The sequence below is a fragment of the Hemiscyllium ocellatum genome, unplaced genomic scaffold (genome assembly GCF_020745735.1).
Source record: "Hemiscyllium ocellatum isolate sHemOce1 unplaced genomic scaffold, sHemOce1.pat.X.cur. scaffold_115_pat_ctg1, whole genome shotgun sequence".
In the NCBI taxonomy this organism is placed as follows: Eukaryota; Metazoa; Chordata; class Chondrichthyes; order Orectolobiformes; family Hemiscylliidae; genus Hemiscyllium; species Hemiscyllium ocellatum.
Genome location: NW_026867690.1, coordinates 830,279 through 849,153, shown reverse-complemented (window position 1 = coordinate 849,153; position 18,875 = coordinate 830,279).

The window sequence follows — 18,875 nt, the reverse complement described above, 5'->3', positions numbered from 1 at the left end:
GAAACGTGTCTGAATTACCTCCAACTTTCTCATTAAAAAATTGTCTCAGATATTTTATATCCTTGTCCAATTCCCCTACAAAGGAGCCGAGGGGCTGAAGGACCTCCTGTTTTCCAAATCTCCAATCACTGTGTGGCCTCTTCCAGTTCCTGTGTTACAGATTTGAGGAAGCTGAATGGACTGATCCTGTTGCTGTGCAATAGGATAATGGTGCAGCATGACCTAATCTGGGTCCAGTGTTTTGAATCGAGGGGCTGATTGGCCTCCTACTGTAACCTTATATCGTGCTCCAGGGCTGTATAACCTTGTTCTGTCCTGCTGTAAAAGGGTCGAAGGCATGAATACCCTGCTGCTGTTCCTGTGTATCAAGCTGGAGAAGCGGAATGGATTCCTCCATTTGTTGTGTAATTGGCTTCTATTACTGCCTCCTTCCAGGGTTCGATGTAAAAATATGATCATCTTTCATTCTTCTAAACTCAACCTGATAATCCTTTCCTTATAGATTACATCTTCATTACAGGACTCAGTTGAGGGAGCCATCTATTCCAATGTAACAATATCCTTTCCTCAGTGAAGAGATTAAATCTGAACACACTACTCCAGATGTGATCTCACTAAGACCCTGTACGGCAGCAACAACACTTTATCAGCTTGCTGTATGGTTCCCAACGAGGTTACAGCAGTCTCAGGGGAAATACACATTGTTGTTGAAAGATCATTGTCCTTCTCTACTCTACAGCATAACAGAAGACCTCAAGAAGAACATAAATAATGTGGCGAGATGATCGTGAACATTAATTTACCCAGAGACCACGTCGCTCTGATTCTGCAGAATCTAATAAGGTGGAGCTCAGAAACAGCAAGGAGAGCAAACATTGCTGGGATTTATATACCAAAGCTGCATTAAAAATTCAGGGTAGGTTAAAAAACAGGAAAATGAGATATACACGTCTGTGGCTACTGCAGTAATAATGTGCTGTTTAAATTATATCTAAGCTGTGTTAACCCAACGGAATATTAATGCTGGTAAAATGGATTTCATGATCATGTCTGAGATGGCTTGTATGAACATTATGTCGAGCACTGAGCTCGAGATCAGGTTATTTAGGAATTGGTGTTGGATGATCAGAAGAACTAATTGAAAACTTAGCTGTGAAGGACTTTTTGGGACCAATGACAACAACGTATTTGTTTTCTTTTATGGTGTTTGTGTAATTTTTGTTGTATTTGAAATAACCATTATAAATCTGAGTCATGCAAGCCCTGAAGGTGTGAGGTGTAAGTGGGGACTACAGATGCTGGAGATTAGAGTCGAAGAGTATGGTGCTGGAAGGGCACAGTCAGGCAGCATACTAGGAGCAGGAGAATCGATGTTTTGGGCATAAGCCCTTCATCAGGAATGAGGCTTGTGATCCAAGGGGCCTGAGAGATAAATGAGAAAGGGTTTGGCTGGAGGAGGTAGCTGGGAATGTGATAGGTATATGAAAGTGGGGCTGAAAGTGAAAGGTGATGAACGGAGACAGAATGCATCATCTACTGCATCCATTATGCCCAATGTGGTTTCTCTACAGTGGCGAGACAAGACGCCAACTTGTGGATCCTTTCAGAAAACATCGCTGGGATAGCTACATTGACCAACTCCACCCTCTTGTGGCTGAATACTTTAAATCCCTTTCCCGCTCTGCCAACGACATGAGGGTTCTAGGCCTGCTCCATCTCCATTCCCTCACCACTAGTAGCATGGAGGAAAAAAGCCTCATCTTCTGCCTTGGGATCCTCCAACCACAGGGGTCAATGTGGATTTCACCAGTTTCCCCCGTCCCCAAACCCCACCTTATCCCAGTCCAAACATCCAACTCAGCGCTGCCCTTTTGAACGTTCCTATGTGTCCACCTTCCATGCCATCAGCCCCACCTTCATCCAGATCAAAGGAGGCAGCTTAGAAAAATGCCAAGTGTTGTAGTAAGCCAGTGGATTCAGAGAAATGTCAGGCCCAGTAAAGGATGGCCAAGAAACTGAGAAGAAAATCAAAAATGTAAACCATGCAAACAAAAACATAAAGACTGCTAAAAGGCTTCTATCAATGTATGAAACAAAAGCAAAAACAAGGCCAAATGTGGGACAGTGAGTGTGCAGATAGGATCATTTATTGTCGAGAACAGAGAAATCACAGGGAAAAGAAACAGTTATTTTTGTATCCATCAACAAGGAAGAATATCCTAAAATTATCTCAGAAATACCAAGAGACCATGGGAATTGTGTAAGTAAAGTCTAAGATCATTCTTATCAGTGATTAGGTCGTCTTTGAAAAGACAGTTGGACTGAGTATTAATAAATCTGACAGACCAGATGTAGTTCATACAAGAATTTCAGATGAACCAGCAATAGACATAATGATTGCATCGCGTATTATCATGTTATTTTCCTACACATTACAGAAAGGCGTTTAGCCAATCTGAATAAAGTGAAGGTTATAAATATTATCCGATAGTTTAAGAAAGGATGAAGATGGAGAGCAGTGAACTGCAGACCGGTAACTTGTCATCCGCAGGCGGGTGTCTGTTGGACTCAATTACAAAGAACGTGCTGCTAGATATGTAGAACATAATGACAACACTGGGAAGTATGATAACGCAGCGATTAAATGAAAGCCATTAGTGCCAAACAATTTTTGGAATGGTTTGAAGATGATTCTTGTAGATATAGACAATGAAGAACCAATGGATAACGTATAGTTGGATATGCAGGAGCAACTTTTTAAAGAACTCACGCAGTAAGCTCACAAGAAAAATTAAAGGGCAAGGCATTGGGAAGAATATATGCAAATGGGACACTTAAAAATAGGTTTACATTCATGTGAATGTAATTGCAATGTAGAAGATGTCGTGCACCAGTTGCATAGAGTGTTGGTGAGACTAAACTTTAAGTATTGTGTACCGTTTGGAGTCCCAATGTAAGATACTGACTACATAGGAACTGCAAACGGTATGATCCAGATTAAACCCTGCAATGGCAAGATTGTTTGATGGGGAAACTCAGCCTGTGATCTTGAGTTTCATAAGGTGATTGTAGTGAAACGTAGAAGCATTGAGGGGACTGAATAACAGAGGGACATGGAGAAGTGCAAACAGGCGAGATTAGGGAGAATCCCACGATATTCTACACGTACAAGTCGAACAGAATAATCAGGCAACAGTTAGTGTCCATTAGAAACCAAAGGGGACAATCTGTGTTTGAAGCTGGTGAACATTGGTGGATTGTTACATGAGACTTTAACATCAGTTTTATTTGGGAGAAGGAGGAGTTAGGTACAGAATTCGAGAAGCTGGACTGGAAAGCTCTTGAACAGGTTGATGTAAAATACGAGCAGGGATTGGTGGCTTTGTTCGGTATAAAACTGGACCAATCTCCCCGTCTGGATGAGTTATGTCACAGGCTGATATCGGGGTCAAAGGAGGAAAGACACTGACTGTAATTTTTAATTTGTATCTGACAATAGGGGAGGTGTCAGAGGACTGGAGAACATCTAATACGATTCCACTTCACAGTATGGGTGGTAGAGATCGACCAGGAACTATAGACGAGCGAGTGTTAGATCATTGTTAGGGAAACTACTGGAGAAAATAGCGAAGGGGAAAATTGAACTACAATCAGAATGGCAAGGTTTGATCAGGGATAATCATCATGACTTTACCAGAGGGAAGTCACATCTAATGAATTTGATTGAATTAGTTTACGGAGGTCGCTTATTTAGTTTTGCAGCAAGGCCTTTGACAAAGCCCCATATAGGAAACTTTAAAATAACGTAAAATCTCATGTAGTCAAGGATAATGTGACAAGTCACAACAAAAAGTTTCTTAGTGTCAGGAGACACAGAGTGGTGGGAGAAGGCTGTTTGTGTGACTGGAGACCAGTGTCCCCTGGTGTACCACAGGGATTAGTGCTGTGCCCGTTATTGTTTGTGATATTCATAAATGGTGCAGATGTTAATTTGCAGAGGGGTGTGTAGGGGAGGTGTGTGTCGTGATAAGTAACTTTGCGTTTCACACAACGATTGGCCGGATGGTTGGCAGTGAGGAGGAAGGCCTTATGTTACAGGAAGTTACAGATGGAATAGTCAGATGGGTGGATCAATGGCAGATGGAATGTAAACCTGATAAATATGAGGTGATGCACTTCGGAAGAAAGAACCAGACAGGTGAGTGCTCAATGAATGGCAGCACACTAGGAAGCTCAGAGGGTGATTCTCCACACATCCCTGAATGAGACTGGACAGGGTAATAGACTAGTTAAGCATTGGACGTTGGGTGTAGCGCTTAGATTAAAAGAGCTATACAGGGCTTTGTTTATGCCAAGATGGAATTCTGTGTGGGTTTTGGCAGCTACATTACAGGAAGGATGTGATTGTACTGGAGGGTGTGCTGAGGAGATTCACCAGGATGTTCCATGGGATAGATCATAGCAGATATGAAGAGAGGCTGGATAAGCTTTGGTTGCTTACTTTGGAGCAGAGAAGGCTGAGGGGGAAATGATTTAGAAGGATAAGATTATGAGGGACACAGACAGGGTGGATAGACAGCACCTGTTCTTTTTAGTTAGAGTGTCAAAAACAAGAGAGCACACTTTTAAAGTGAAGAGTTTGAGGTACAGAGAGGATTTAATTTTTTTTCACCCAGAGGGTGTTGGGGTCTGGAATGAACTTGCTGAGAAGAGAGTTATCATGGGTAGTCCTACAACCGTTAAAAAGTGCTTGGACGAGCACTTGGAAGTGTCAAGGCATTCCAGGCTATGGGCCTGGTGTTTGAAACTGGGACCAATATAGGTCGTGCTGTATTTCTGTTGGCACAGAGTCTATAGTCCTGTGAGTGTATGGTGTGGAAGGTCAATTATTGAGCATCTGAAGGCAGAAGTTGATCGGTTTCTGAAGAGTATATTCACAAGGGTTGTAAGAGTGAACTTTAATAGCTTGTTAAATCATTTCAGTGTGAGAAGTATGATAAAATAAGTGCAGCTTCCTTACAATCTGAAACCAGAGAGTGAGCAATAGGAAACAGGGAAATGGCAGCGCGATGAAGTCACTACTTCAGTTCTGTCTTCACAGAACATTCTAGCAATACTAGGAAAACCAAGTCTGGTGTGGGAAAATGATATAGTACATGGAACATAGAACCAAGTAAGTAAATGGTTTAGGAGAAATTAATAGGACTAAAACGAATGGTCATAGACAATATTAACATAGATTTATGAAATGGGAATTATGATTGAGAAACAGACTGGGAGACAAATGAAAGAGAAGCAATGGAGGTAATACTTTTGAATTTTCAGAAAAAAACTTTGGTAAAGCGCTAAGCCTAGTTTGCAAAATTAAATCTTAGTGGATTGGGGCTAATATATGGACATGTTTCTAGAATGGGACAGCTGGCAGGAAACAGTAAATAGAAATAAACAGACTCGTCCAGCAACAGCCTGACATTGTCTGCATGGTATGATTCTGTGAGAATGACTATGTCCCAGACACCCCAACACCTTCCCCGGATATCACTTGTCTCTTGTCTGTCCAGCAGGACAGACACAGCAGAAATGGCGGCAGCAGTGGGATACATTTGGAAGGAAATTGCTCAGGAAATCCTCAATCGTATCCCATGAAGTCTCATGGCGTTAGTTTACACATGGGAAAGGAAAGCTTCTGCAGATTACCATGTACCAGCCACTTTCAACTGATGAATCAGTACTGCTCCAAGCTGACCAACACTTGGAGGAAATACTGACGATGGTAAGGACGCAAAATGAACTCTGGGTGGGAGATTTCAATGTCCACCACCAAGAGTGGCTCTGCATCAGCATTACTGATCGAGCTGGTCAGATCCTAATGGGTATAACAGCTAGACTGGGTCTGTGGCAGGCGGTGAAGGAACCAACTAGAGGAAAATGCATACTTGGCCACATCCTTATTATTCTGCCAATTGCAGAAGTAGCTGTCCGTGACAATATTGTTAAGAGTGACTACCGCATAGTCATTGTGGAGACAAAGTCACACCTTCACATTGAGAATAACCTCCATCATTTTGAGTGGCACTATCCATGTGCTAAATAAGACAGACTTCGAACAGATCCAGCAGCTCAAGTCGGGGTTTACATAAGGTATTGTGGGTCAGCAATAGCAGCAGAATTGTACTCCAGCACACCCTCATCGCCTGGCATATCCCCTTCACAACAATTACCATCAATCCAGAGGATCAAGCTTGGTTCAATGGAGTGAGCAGGAGGGCAGGAGCAGCACCAGGCAAACTTGGCAATGAGGTGTCAGCCTGGTGAAGCCACCAAACAGGACAACGTGTGCACCAAACAGCATAAGCAGTAAGTGATAGACAGAGCTTAGTGATCCCACAAGCAACAGATCAGATCTAAGTTCTGCAGTCCTTCCACTTGTCGTCGAGAAAAGCTGGGGACAATTAAACAATTCACTGGAGGAAGAGATTCCACAAATAACCCCTTCCTGCCTGATGGAAGAGCCTAACACTTCCGTGTATAAGATAAGGCTGAGGCATTCGCAACAATCTTCAGTCAGAAATGCTGAGTGAATGATCCATCTCAGCCTCCTCCAGTGGTCCTCAGCGATTCAGTTACCACTCATCAGTCAATTTGATTCACTCCACGTGATGTCCAGATTCAGTTGGAGACACTGGATACTCCAAAGGGTCACATGCTGACAACAGTTTGTAAACTTGTGCTCCAGAACTTGTCACTGCCCTAGCAAAGCTGTTCCAACACCTTTACAACAACGACATTTATCCGATTATCTGGGAAATTACTCAAGTATCCCCTATACATAAAAAGTAGAACAAATCCAATCCGGCCAATTACCAACCCATCAGTCTACTCTCCATCAGCAGTAAAGTGATGAAAGGTGTCAGTGCTTTCAAGCAGCACATGCCCAGATATAACTTGGTCAATGACACCCAGTCTGGGCTCCCCCAGGGTCACTCAGCTCCTGACCTCATTACCTTGGTTCAAACATGGACAAAAGAGCTGAATTACAGAGGTGGGGTAAGAGCGATAGCCCTTTAAAACAAGACAGCCTTCGACCAAGTGTGGCATCAAGGGCCCTTAGCAAAACTGGAATCAGTAGGTATCAGGGGCAAACTCCCAACTGGTTAGAATCATACCTGACACGGAGGAAGATTGTTATGGTTGATAAAGGTCAGTCAACTCAGCTCCAGAACAAGTCTGTACGAATCCCTCGGACAGTGGCCTAGGTCCAAATATCTTCAGGGCTGCTTCATCAATGAGCTTCCCTCTATTATAATGTCAGAAGTGGGGTTGTTCGCCAATGATTGCACAATATTCAGCAGCATTTGTGGCTCCTCAGATACTGAAGTAATCCATATCTAACGGCGACAATTTCTGGACAGTATCCAGGCTGACACGTGGCAAATAATATTGATGCCACACAAATGCCAGACCGTGACCATCACCACTAAAATACAATCTAATCGCTGTCACTTGGCATTCAATGGTGTTACCATCACTGAATCCCCCAGTGTCAAAATCCTGGGGGATAATCATTGCTCAGACACTCACTGGACTCGCCACATAAACACAGTAACTACAAGAGCAGGTGAGAAGCTAGGAATACTGCAGCGAGTAACTCACATCCTGGCTTCCAAAAGCAAGTCCATTATCTACAATGCATAAGTCAGAAGTGTGATAGAGTACTCCCCATTTTACTGGATGATTGCAGCCCCAACAACACTCAAGAAGCTTGATACCATCCTGGTCAAAGCAGCCAGTTTGCGTGTCGTTTCATCCACAATGCTCCACCATCAACGCTCAGCAGCAGCAGTTTTGTTTTTACTATCCACAGATTGCAGGGAAATGATTCACCAAAGATCCTCAGACACCATCTTCCCAACTCACGACCACGTCTATCCAGAAGCACAAGGGTGGCAGATGCATGGGAACACCACCATCTTCAAGTCCCCCTCCAAGCCATTCACCATCCTGATTTGGAAATATATCACCGTCCCTGCACTGTCACCGGGTCTGAATCCTGAGATTCCCTCCCAAATGGCATTGTGGGACAGGTGGACTACAGTGGTACAACAAGGCAGCTCATTGCCAACTGCTCAAGGGCAACGAGGGACAGGCAATAATGCTGGCCCAGCCAGTGACACCCAGATTCACGAAATAAATAAATTAGAAAAACAAAATTAACAGAGGAAGGTTGCTGAGGTATCGCGGGGATCAGTGCTTGGGCCCCAGCTGTTCACAATACGCATTAAACATTTGGTTGCAGGAATAAAATCCCAGCCTGCTGACAGCACTAAAGGATGTGGGATTGTGAGTGGGCGAGGAGGTTGTAAAAAAGCTCCAAGGTGACTGAGACAAGTGGAGAGAATGGGTAAATATACATTAATGGAGAGCAAGGTGGGTAGAGGTGACGGTGTATCCTTTTGGTGGGGACGAGAGATTGGCAGCCTATGTTTGAATCATGTTGATCTACAAAGCGATGTATGCTCCTTTTTGTTGTTTCCTTCTGAGCAGCCCTCCGAGGTCCCTGCAGCACAGTGAGGTCTCAACCCAGAGGTCAATACTGGGAATGGCATTGTCACGCTGCCCAGTGTACATAGATCCTCCAAGGGGGGAGCTGTAACATTGAAAAGGATCTGGATTCCCCTGTACACCAGTCACTGAAAACAATATTGCAGGAACAGAAAGGAGTTAGGAAGGTAACTGGTGCATTGACCTTCATTTCAGGAGGATTTGAGTCCAGAAATAAGGGTTTCTTACTGTAGCTGTACAGGGCCTTGTTGGGACCCCATCTCGAACATTGCGCAGTATTGTGTGCAGTTTTGGTCTCCTTACGGAATAAAGGACAAACCGGACATTGAGGGAGAGCAGTGAAGGATGACCAGACTGATCTCTGGGATGACAGGCTTGTTGTGGGAGCAGAGTTTGGGGCAACTGGGCCTGTATTCCATGGGCTTTAGGAAAATGAGTGGAGATTTCAGTAACATATATAACACTCGGACAGGGTGAGACAGATTGGAAGCAGGAATGATAATTCCCCTGACTGGTATGTCTAAAACAAGGGGCCAAAGTATTAGATACAGGCAGGACATTCTGCATTAAGATGAGAATAAATGTCTGCACTCAGACACTGGTGACCATGGGGTATTCGCTCACACCTGGTAGCCAAGACACTGTATATAAATAAGGATTTAGAGACAGGAAAGGGATGGTGGGAGAGCAGGAGTACGTTGTGGAAATAAAGGGCCAACCATTATTATATTGTATTGGGTAGCAAACTTGATGGACCAAAGGGAGTACTGCATTTCCCATTTTATAGCTCTCCAAGGTTACTCACATTAATGGATATATTCATAGTGTGGGATAAGTGCATTGAGGAGATGTTTGAACATGAACTAGAATGGGTGAGGCTCAATGTGTTTTACAACCTCCTCCTTTACTGGTGTTTCTGTGTAGTCTGTGGGAAAGTTGTCACAAACTCTCAGATGTTAGGAAGGAGGTTTCTGCAGGATCGACAGGATTGTATTTACCGTTCCCTTTTGCGATACCGAGGCTGGTGCCGGGTGTTCTGTCTGGTTTTATCTTTTAAGACCTCGGAGCAGTTTTCTACAATCCAGTGTTTTGCTTGGCCGACTCAGAGACCATTGAAGAGTCGATTAAATGTCTGTGTGTCTGGAGTCACGTTTAGGACAGACCAGGAAAGCACGGGAGATTTACTTCCTGAAAGTCCATTGAGGAAGCAAATTCGTGTTTACAATCGATATTGGTTTCAAGGTCATATTACTTACACCAGATTTTGCATCTTAATATTTTATTAATTCTTTTAAACTTCCACCCGCTGCCAGACCATGAGCCTGATCTGGATTAGTAATCTAATGACATTACCACAACAGCCCCATCTCTTCATGGGGACCTATCAGAGACAACACTGAGTTGGTTATTTCTGTGCTGCTTGACAGCTCTGTCAAAAAGAGCTCCCACCAACTTGACAATCGTGACTGTCCCGAGGGAGTGATAATTGGTCAGATTGTATTTATTCTCCTCTGAGGGGACCGGACATAGCTGTGTAATTTTCCACATTGCCAGGAGATGTCAGAGTTGGAGCTGGAATGAAACAGCTTCCCCAGGGACACGGCTTGTTGTGCAGCACAAGGCTTCAGTCCTATTGCAGGAATGGGGTCAGGGCCCATTGCCTTTGTCGTATCTACTGTGATCAGCTGTTTCTTCATGTCACGGGCAGCGAATCAGATTGATTAAAGACTGGCATCTGTGATTCTGTGGGCATCATGGCGAGAGTGAGGTGGATCATCGACTCAACACTGCTGGCTGAGGGCAGCACAGATACTACATCCTTGCATTTTATACTGATATGTAGGTCTGTTCCATTATCTAGGTTGGGGATGTTTGTGGATCCCTTTCGTCCAGTCATTTGTTTAATCATCCATCACCATTTATAACTGAATGTGGCAGGACTGCAGAGCTTTGATCAGATCTGTTACTCAAGTGCGGTAACATTAATGGGTTAGCATCAATAGACAGTAGGCCATTCTGCCATTCGAGCCTGCACCACCATTCAATATGATCATGGCTGATCGTCCTGAATCAGTATCCTGTTCCTGCCCTACCTCCATAACCCTTGATTCCACAATCATTGAGAGCTCGATCCAACTCTTTCTTAAATGAATCCAGAGACTGGGCCTCCACTGTCCTCTGGAGCAGAGCATTCCACATAGCCACCACACTTTGGATGAAGACGTTTCTCCTCATCTCTGTCCTAAATGGTCTACCCCGTATTTTTAAGCTGTGTCCTCTGGTTTGGCACTCACCCATCAGCGGAAACATGTTTCCTGCTGCCAGAGTGTCAAATACTTTAATAATCTTATATGTCTCAATCATATCCCCTCTCAATCTTCTAAACTCAAGGGTATACAAGCTCAGTCGCTCCAGTCTTTCAGTGTAAGGCAATCCTGCCATTCCAGGAATTGACCTCGTGAACCTGCGCTGCACTGCCTCAATAGCCAGAATGTCTTTCCTCAAATGTGGAGACCAGAATTGCACACAGTACTCCAGGTGTGGTCTCACCAGGGCCCTGTACAGCTGCAGAAGTACCTCTTTGCTTCTATACTCAATTCCTCTTGTTATGAAGGCCAGCATGCTATTAGCCTTCTTCACTACCTGCTGTATCTGCATGCTTGCCTTCATTGACTGGTGTACAAGAACACTCAGATCTTTCTGTACTGCCCCTTTACCTAAATTGATTCCATTTAGGTAGTAATCTGCCTTCCTGTTCTTGCCACCAAAGTGGATAACCATACATTTATCCACATTAACCTGCATCTGCCATGCATCTGACCACTCACCTAACTTGTCCAGGTCACCCTGTAATCTCCTAACATCCTCCTCACATTTCACCCTGCCACCCAGCTTAGTATCATCAGCAAATTTGCTAATGTTATTGCTAATACCATCTTCTATATCATTAACACATATTATAAAAAGCTGCAGTCCTAGCATGGATCCCTGTGGTACCCCACTGGTCACTGCCTGCCATTCCGAAATGGAGCTGTTTATCACTACACTTTGTTTCCTATCGGCCAAACAACTTTCAATCCAATTTAGTACTTTGCCCCAATACAATGCGCCCTAAGTTTGCTCACTAACTTCCTATGTGGGACTTGATCAAAAGCTTTCTGAAAGTCCAGGTACACTACATCTACTGGATCTCCCTCATCTATCTTCAGAGTTACGTGCTCAAAAAATTCCAGAAGATTAGTTCAGCATGATTTCCCCTTCATAAATCCATTCTGACTCTGACCTATCCTGTTACTACTATCCAGATGTGTCGTAATTTAGCCTTTATAATAGACTCCAGCATCTTTCCCACCACTGAGGTCAGACTAACTGGTCTACAATTTCCTGCTTTCTCTCTCCCATCTTTCTTAAAAAGTGGTACAACATTAGCCACCCTCCAATCCTCAGGAACTGATCCCGAATCTATCGAATTCTGGAAAATAATCACCACCGCATCCACGATTTCCCGAGCCACCTCCTTCAGTACCCTGGGATGTGGACCATCAGGCCCCGGAGACTTATCAACCTTCAGACCTAACAATCTCTCCAACACCAATTCCTGGCAAATATAAATTCCCATCTGTTCAGGTCCTTCAGCCACTGTTTCCTCAGGGAGATTGCTTGTGTCTTCCCCAGTGAACACAGATCTGAAGTACCAATTCAATTATTCTGCCATTTTTCTTTCCTGTAATATATTCCCCTGTTTCTGTCTTCAAGGGCCCATTTTTAGTCTTAACCATTTTTTTGCCTTTCATATATCTAAAAAAAATTTTACTATCCTCCTTTATATTATTGGTCAGTTTACCTTTGTACCTCTTTTTTTTCTCTGCGTATTTCCTTCTTAGTAATCCTCTGTTATTCTTTACAAGCTTCCCAATCCTCAGTTTTCCCACTTATCTTTGCGATGTTATACTTTTTCTCGTTTAACTTTATATGATTCTTAACTTCCCTCGTCAGCCACGGACACCCATGCCTCCTCCGTGGATCTTTCTTCCTTTTTGGAATGAACTGATCCTGCAACTTCTGCATTATGCACAGAAATATCCGCCATTGTTCCTCCCCTGTCATCCCTGCTGAGGTATTGCACTATTAAACTTTGGCCTGCTCCTCGCTCCATAGTTCCCTTTATTCAACTGAAACATTGTCACTTACGATGTGCCCTCTCCCTCTCAAATTGCAAATTGAAGCTTATTGTACTTTGGTCACTACTTCCCAATGGCTCCTTCACTTCGAGGTCCCTGACAAATTCTAGTTCGTTGCACAATACCAGATCCAGAATTGCCTTCTCCCAGATCGGCTCCTGCACCAGCTGTTCTAAGAACCCAACTCTGAGGCACTCCACAAAGTCTCTTTCTTGAGGTCCAATACCATCCTGATTCTCCCAGTCTACCTGCTATTTGAAATCCCCCATAACAACAGTAGTAACATCTTTGCGACAGGTCAATTTCAGCTCCTGATTTAACTTACATCCAACATCCAAACTATTTCTTGGGGGCCTGTAGATAACTCCCAAGAGGGACTTTTTACCCTTAGTATTTCTCAGCTTTATCAACACTAACTCTACATCCCCTGACTCTAGGTCCCCCCGCGCAAGGGACTGAATATCCTCCCTTACCAACAAGGCCACCCCACCCCCTCTGCCCGTCAGTCTGTCCTGACGATAGCACGTGTAGCCTTGAATATTCATTTCCCAGGCCATGTCCACTTGAACCCACGTCTCAATTATCCCCACAATATCGTATCTGCCAATTTGCAAAAGAGCCTCAAGCTCATCCATCTTACTTCTAATGCTTCGTGCATTAATGTATAGCATTTTAAATTTGTTACTGCCCTCACCCTTCCCATCAACTCCTATTTCACTCAACCTTACAGCATGATCCCTTTCCGAGTTTTCTGCCTCATTGATACAGTTGTCTTTCTTGACTTCCCTTGTTCTAATTTTCCCACCAATTTCCTTCTTAAAGATCCAGTTTGTACTCTACACTCCCCCCCCCCCCCCCCACCCCGCTACTTAGTTTAAACGTAGCAGTGTTTACACGTAGCTGGCAAACCTGCCTGCCAGAATGCTGGTCCATAACCTATTAAGGTGCAAACTGTCTCTCTTGTAGAATTTATGCTTACCACAAAATGTACCCCAGTGATTCAAGAATTTAAATCCTTGCTTCCTGCACCAGTTCCCCAACCACACGTTCAAGTCCATTATCTCCCTGTTTCTGGCCTCACCAGCCCGAGGAACTGGAAGCAAACCAGAGATAACCACCCTGGGCGTCCTGCTTTTCAGCCTTCTTCCTAGTTCTCCAAAGTCCTCCTCTTCTTCCAGACATCATTTGTGCTGACATGTACCACCACCTCTGGCTCTTCACCTTCATCCTTGAGGATTTCCTGCACTCTGTCCGCGATGTCTTTCACCCTGGCACCAGGAAGACAACACACCATCCTTAAATCCCGTCTGCTGCCACAAAAACCCCGGTCAGTTCCTCTCACGATGGAGTCCCCTATTACCACTGCTCTGTGCGATGTCCGAATCGTCTGCTCTGCCTCTGCGCCAACTTTTGATTGACAGACCAGGCCGCCTCGCGGACTGGCAGTGTCACCAGTCTTTACTGTTTCTAAAAGCTTGTTCCTGACAGGTACTTCTCCCAGGGTCTCTTGCACCTGTCTCCTCTCTGCCTTCCTCATCGTCCGCTCTCTTCTGGCATGACTGGTGTAATAACCTCGCTGAAGGTCTTGTCTAGAAAGATCTCGTTCTCTCGGATGAGCCTAAGGTCCTCGAGTTCTTTCATCAGCGCTGCAATATGCTCTGTCAGTAGCTGAACGTGCACACACTTTCCACACTTATACGAGCCAGACACACCAGAGTCGTTGACCTCCCTCATCAAGCACGTAGCACACTGAACCAGCTTAGCAGTCATGTCTTCACCACCTTCAACTGTAGCGTAATCACTTCCACTTAAATAACAATCACTTACCTTCCCGACCGGCTTTGCGCTCCGACTTCACGTCCGCCCGGCTCCCACCGCTCTCTGATGCGAAAAGCAGGTTTAGGTTCACGTGGTTCTGACCCTGACATGTTCACCCACAGCCATTACTGATACATAGATCATGTTATTGTAATGGCAGACTGAGGAGATTATCCCTGGGTAAAATATTACAGGTGGTGGTTGAATGGTGTTCTGCTTCTCGTGCTGTTGTGTTCTACCGCACTACATGAATAAAAAGTTTTGAGCTGCAATATCTGAAATGCAATTCTGCTGTCTGTCCCGAGTTCACATCGAGACCCTTTCACCCATCAGTCCTGTACTCAGTGACCTACTCTGGTTTCTGATGTGGAAATACTTGCGTTTTCATATTCTCATTCTGTTGAGGTAATGTTTCCATTCTGACACATTCCGTAAAAACATTTAACTGATTTTATTCAATTGTTTAATTCATCTGAATCTTTTTCCTTGAGTAATACCATCTTCTGTGCTTAAAGTGAATGTCTTTCTCTCTGTTTCTCTCCCTGACAATGATTAAGAGCTCTGTAGTGTCAGTGATGCCAGCCTGATGTAGTTTCAGAGCCAATTAATTCTCTAGATTCCCAATCATCTTCACCACATTGTATGTTTTCTCTTTCGGTTTGATGCCTTGTCTCTCATGGCTGCCTTGTCCTCCCATGAGTATGTTTCATCTTTTTTGGGAGAATTTCTGATGTCCTCCGAATTATCCAACATACATTCCTGCCATTGTAGCTCCCTGGACTTCCCTGCTCGGCTCCCCTTCCAATTAACTCTGGCCAGCTCCTCCCTCATGTCTTTGTAGTGACATTGTCAATTATAATCACATTACATCAAGAAGAGACCAATAGATATAAATCGAAATAAGGTGTTTTGAGAGATGGGACATGAAGAATAATTGGCAAATTTCTTAACTAGATACAAAGAGAGAACGAGAGAGAGGATATAGATGGGGAAATGTGAAAAATGAGTAAACTAGATTATTGAAAGAATAGATGTACATCCCTCAATGTTTTAGCAATTCCTGTGTGCTGTGGTCCTTTGTACAGTGCATTTACAACAGAGTAATGTGTTCAAATGCTGGGTCTGATGCCAGAATTTTTATCTCCAATAATATGACAGACACTAGCTTTGGAAAGCACCCAGCAGGCTATTATATTGAAGTCCCAGTAGAAAGGGGATTAACTGATATAAGTTGGGACACCTGAAGAAAGAATGTAAAACACACAGTCTGATAAGAATGAGAAGTTAGAGTAGAGAATTCCAGAAAAGGAGGGAAGGGGAACATGTCACATCAAATAATGTTTTATAGATTTTATACATCATGTGCAACATTTTTCAATAACTGTGTCTCCGTTGTTCATTTAGAATATGTTGTGCACATATGGAAAATATCTGCACACGCACACATTGATTAAACAATGTATACAAAATCACTTTTCTGCCATTGAAATAGTCCTGTTGTCATGTCACCAGGATGCATGAAGACCAACTGGCCACCAAAAGACATGACCACTATCACTATATTCCATAATACAGAAAGAGAAGGGCATCACTTGGACTGGAACAACACACACACATACTAAGACACGCAAGGACGTTCTCAGAGGAATGGCATTCTAACCAGAAGTCCATCAATAAATGCATCAATTTGCATCCTATCTACCTTCTCTTGTAATAAAAAAAACTGGGAATGATATCACCCACCTTAAGAAAAAAAAACCCATAAATAGAGATAAGGGACATAACCACCAGCGCTTCAGTGGAGACTCTCACTGATGATGTCACCTAATCATGGTGACGAAACGTCTGAAAACAAATATTCATGCTCAGCGAGCTAACTTGCACACATAGAAATTGTTATTTTTCGTTAATTAGTGGAATTTAGGAGTTCTCTGTCACCCACGTTATAACAGATTATGATGCGAGGTGAGCTTTTCTGGATGTGTTGTTTTAATTAACAGGGAGGTTCGACATTGATGTCATAACAGTTTGGGGCCTTGCTGGGGACTTGGACAGACTTGAACGGATTTGAGGTACAAAAGGTCCCAGCAGATTCCAATACATTGCAATTAGTGACCTGGATCTTCAAACAAAACCGTTGGGAAAATTCATTTAATTTTGTTAACTTGTGGTTGGTTAAAGTAAAAGTGAAAGAATTGTTTTTTTTTTAACATTACTAAAGAGATTCCCAAATTTGCCAAGGAAGTTTACAAAGTCAGAAGAAGGAATATTTTTAGAATTAGAAAATAGATTGGAATTGGGTTTAACCAGGAACAAAAGGAAAGCTGAAATTGTAATGGAGTTGGTCAAGCACTTTGGTGTATCAGAGAAATAGGCAACTGCAGTAGAGTTATAAAAACTTAAATTGCAAATACGGCAACTGGAGTTAGAAGGTGAAAAAGGGACGGAAACAGAGAGAGAACGAAGAGAAAGGGAAAGAGAGGAAAAAGAGAGAGAGAATTTGAAATTCAGTAGTTGGGAATTAGACAAGAAAGTTAAATTAACAGGATAGAGATGAAGGGATGTATACAGCTATGATAATACATTGTCATATTTCAGTGAGAAAAAAAGTCAATAGCTGTTTTTATTTCATTTGAAAAACAAAATGTCTCGGCAAATGGCGTGTCCAGTGAACTTGTGGGTCATGCAGAGGTTCAGAAATATAGAGACGAAACCAGGTCAGGCGTATGTTGAGTTTGAAAGAATTAAACACAGTCATTTTGATAGATGGGTGCTGGCCTTAAAAATGGATAAGACCTGTGAGGCTCGACGGGAGGTTATTCTGCTGGAGGAGTTTGAAGACTCACTTCCAGAGATGGTAAAAATTCATGTGAATGAACAGAAAGTTCAAGAAGTGAGAAACGCGGCAGAAATGGCAGGTAAATTATGCATTGGTGCATAATATGAAATTTAGCTTCTGGGAGGAGTTTCATCCTGTGAAGGATAGAAACTGGGAGAAGGGGAGATCACACACTACAAAGCGAACAGTAGCGCACAATAGTTTACTATAGGTGAAAAAAGAAGCCCAAGGGGGTTGAAAGGAGGTGAAAGTCCTATTGTGTTCTCACTATAAGGGAGTGAAACACATATCATGACAGTGCCAATGGTTTAAGAAAGGCGCCGGGAAAAGGAGCTTTCACTGCAGTAAGCTGGGACACACCGTGCTGGGGGTTGAAGGGAGACACTTTGGGAAAAGATGTGGTAAAAGAGGCTAATCCAGTGGGCATTAGTGAAACTGGTAAAGAAGACCCCAAGTCTCCCAGGAGCTGTAGGAGAGTGCACAGCCTAGGTACAGAGTCAGTGCCTGGGCTCTATAAAGAATTCGCCTCTGTGGATAAAGATTACTAAGAAGGTGTGTGTGTGGGGGGGGGGGGGGGGTGGTGGTGGTGGGGGGAGAAAAATAAATTATAATTTGTGAGATACTGGATCTGCTCAGTCGCTAATAGTTGAGAAGTGAGGTGCCAGAAAAGCACAATAGATCAGGCAGCATCTGAAGAGCAGGGCAATCGGCATATCAGGTATAAACCCATCGTTAGGAATGTGGCGGGGGGACAAGGGGACGAAAGATAAATAGGAGGGTAGGAGCTGGACTCGCGGGAGGGTCACTGGAAGGGCGGTAGGAAGATGTAGGTGGGAGTGATAGTGATATGTCGGAGGAGAGGGTCGAGTGGATAGGTGGGAAGGACGATGGACAATTAAGACAGTTCAAGAGGGTGGTACTAATTTGAATGGTTGGATCTGGGGCGAGGTTGTGGGAGGGAAGATTTGGAAATTGGTGAAGTTGATGTTGATGCTGTATAGTTTGAGGGGTCCAGCTGGCCTACCACCTATCCACTTCACTTTCCTCTCCGACCTATCACCATCACACTCCACCTGCATCTACTTATCGCCTTGCAAGCTACCTTCCACCCTCTCCACCCCCACCCTCCTATTTATTTCTCAGCCCCTTCCCCCTCCCTTACTCCCCACTTATCTGATGAAGGACTTGTGTCTGAAACGTCAACTCTCCTGCCTCCCAGATACTGCCTGATCTGCTGTGCTTTTCCAGGCCCACACTTTTCAACTCTGATTTCCATCGTTTACAGCCCTCACTTTCTCTCAGCCCCTAATAGCAAGAGATGGAAGGATTTTCACTCATTCTGACATGTTACTCAAGAGCGTGATAATTTGTGAAATTGGGACAGAAATTCAGGTTGGGGACAGAAACATCACATTGGAGTGCCAAATCAGGATTGGGGAAGTAATAGTGAGAGTGAGTAACAGAGTGTCAGTCCC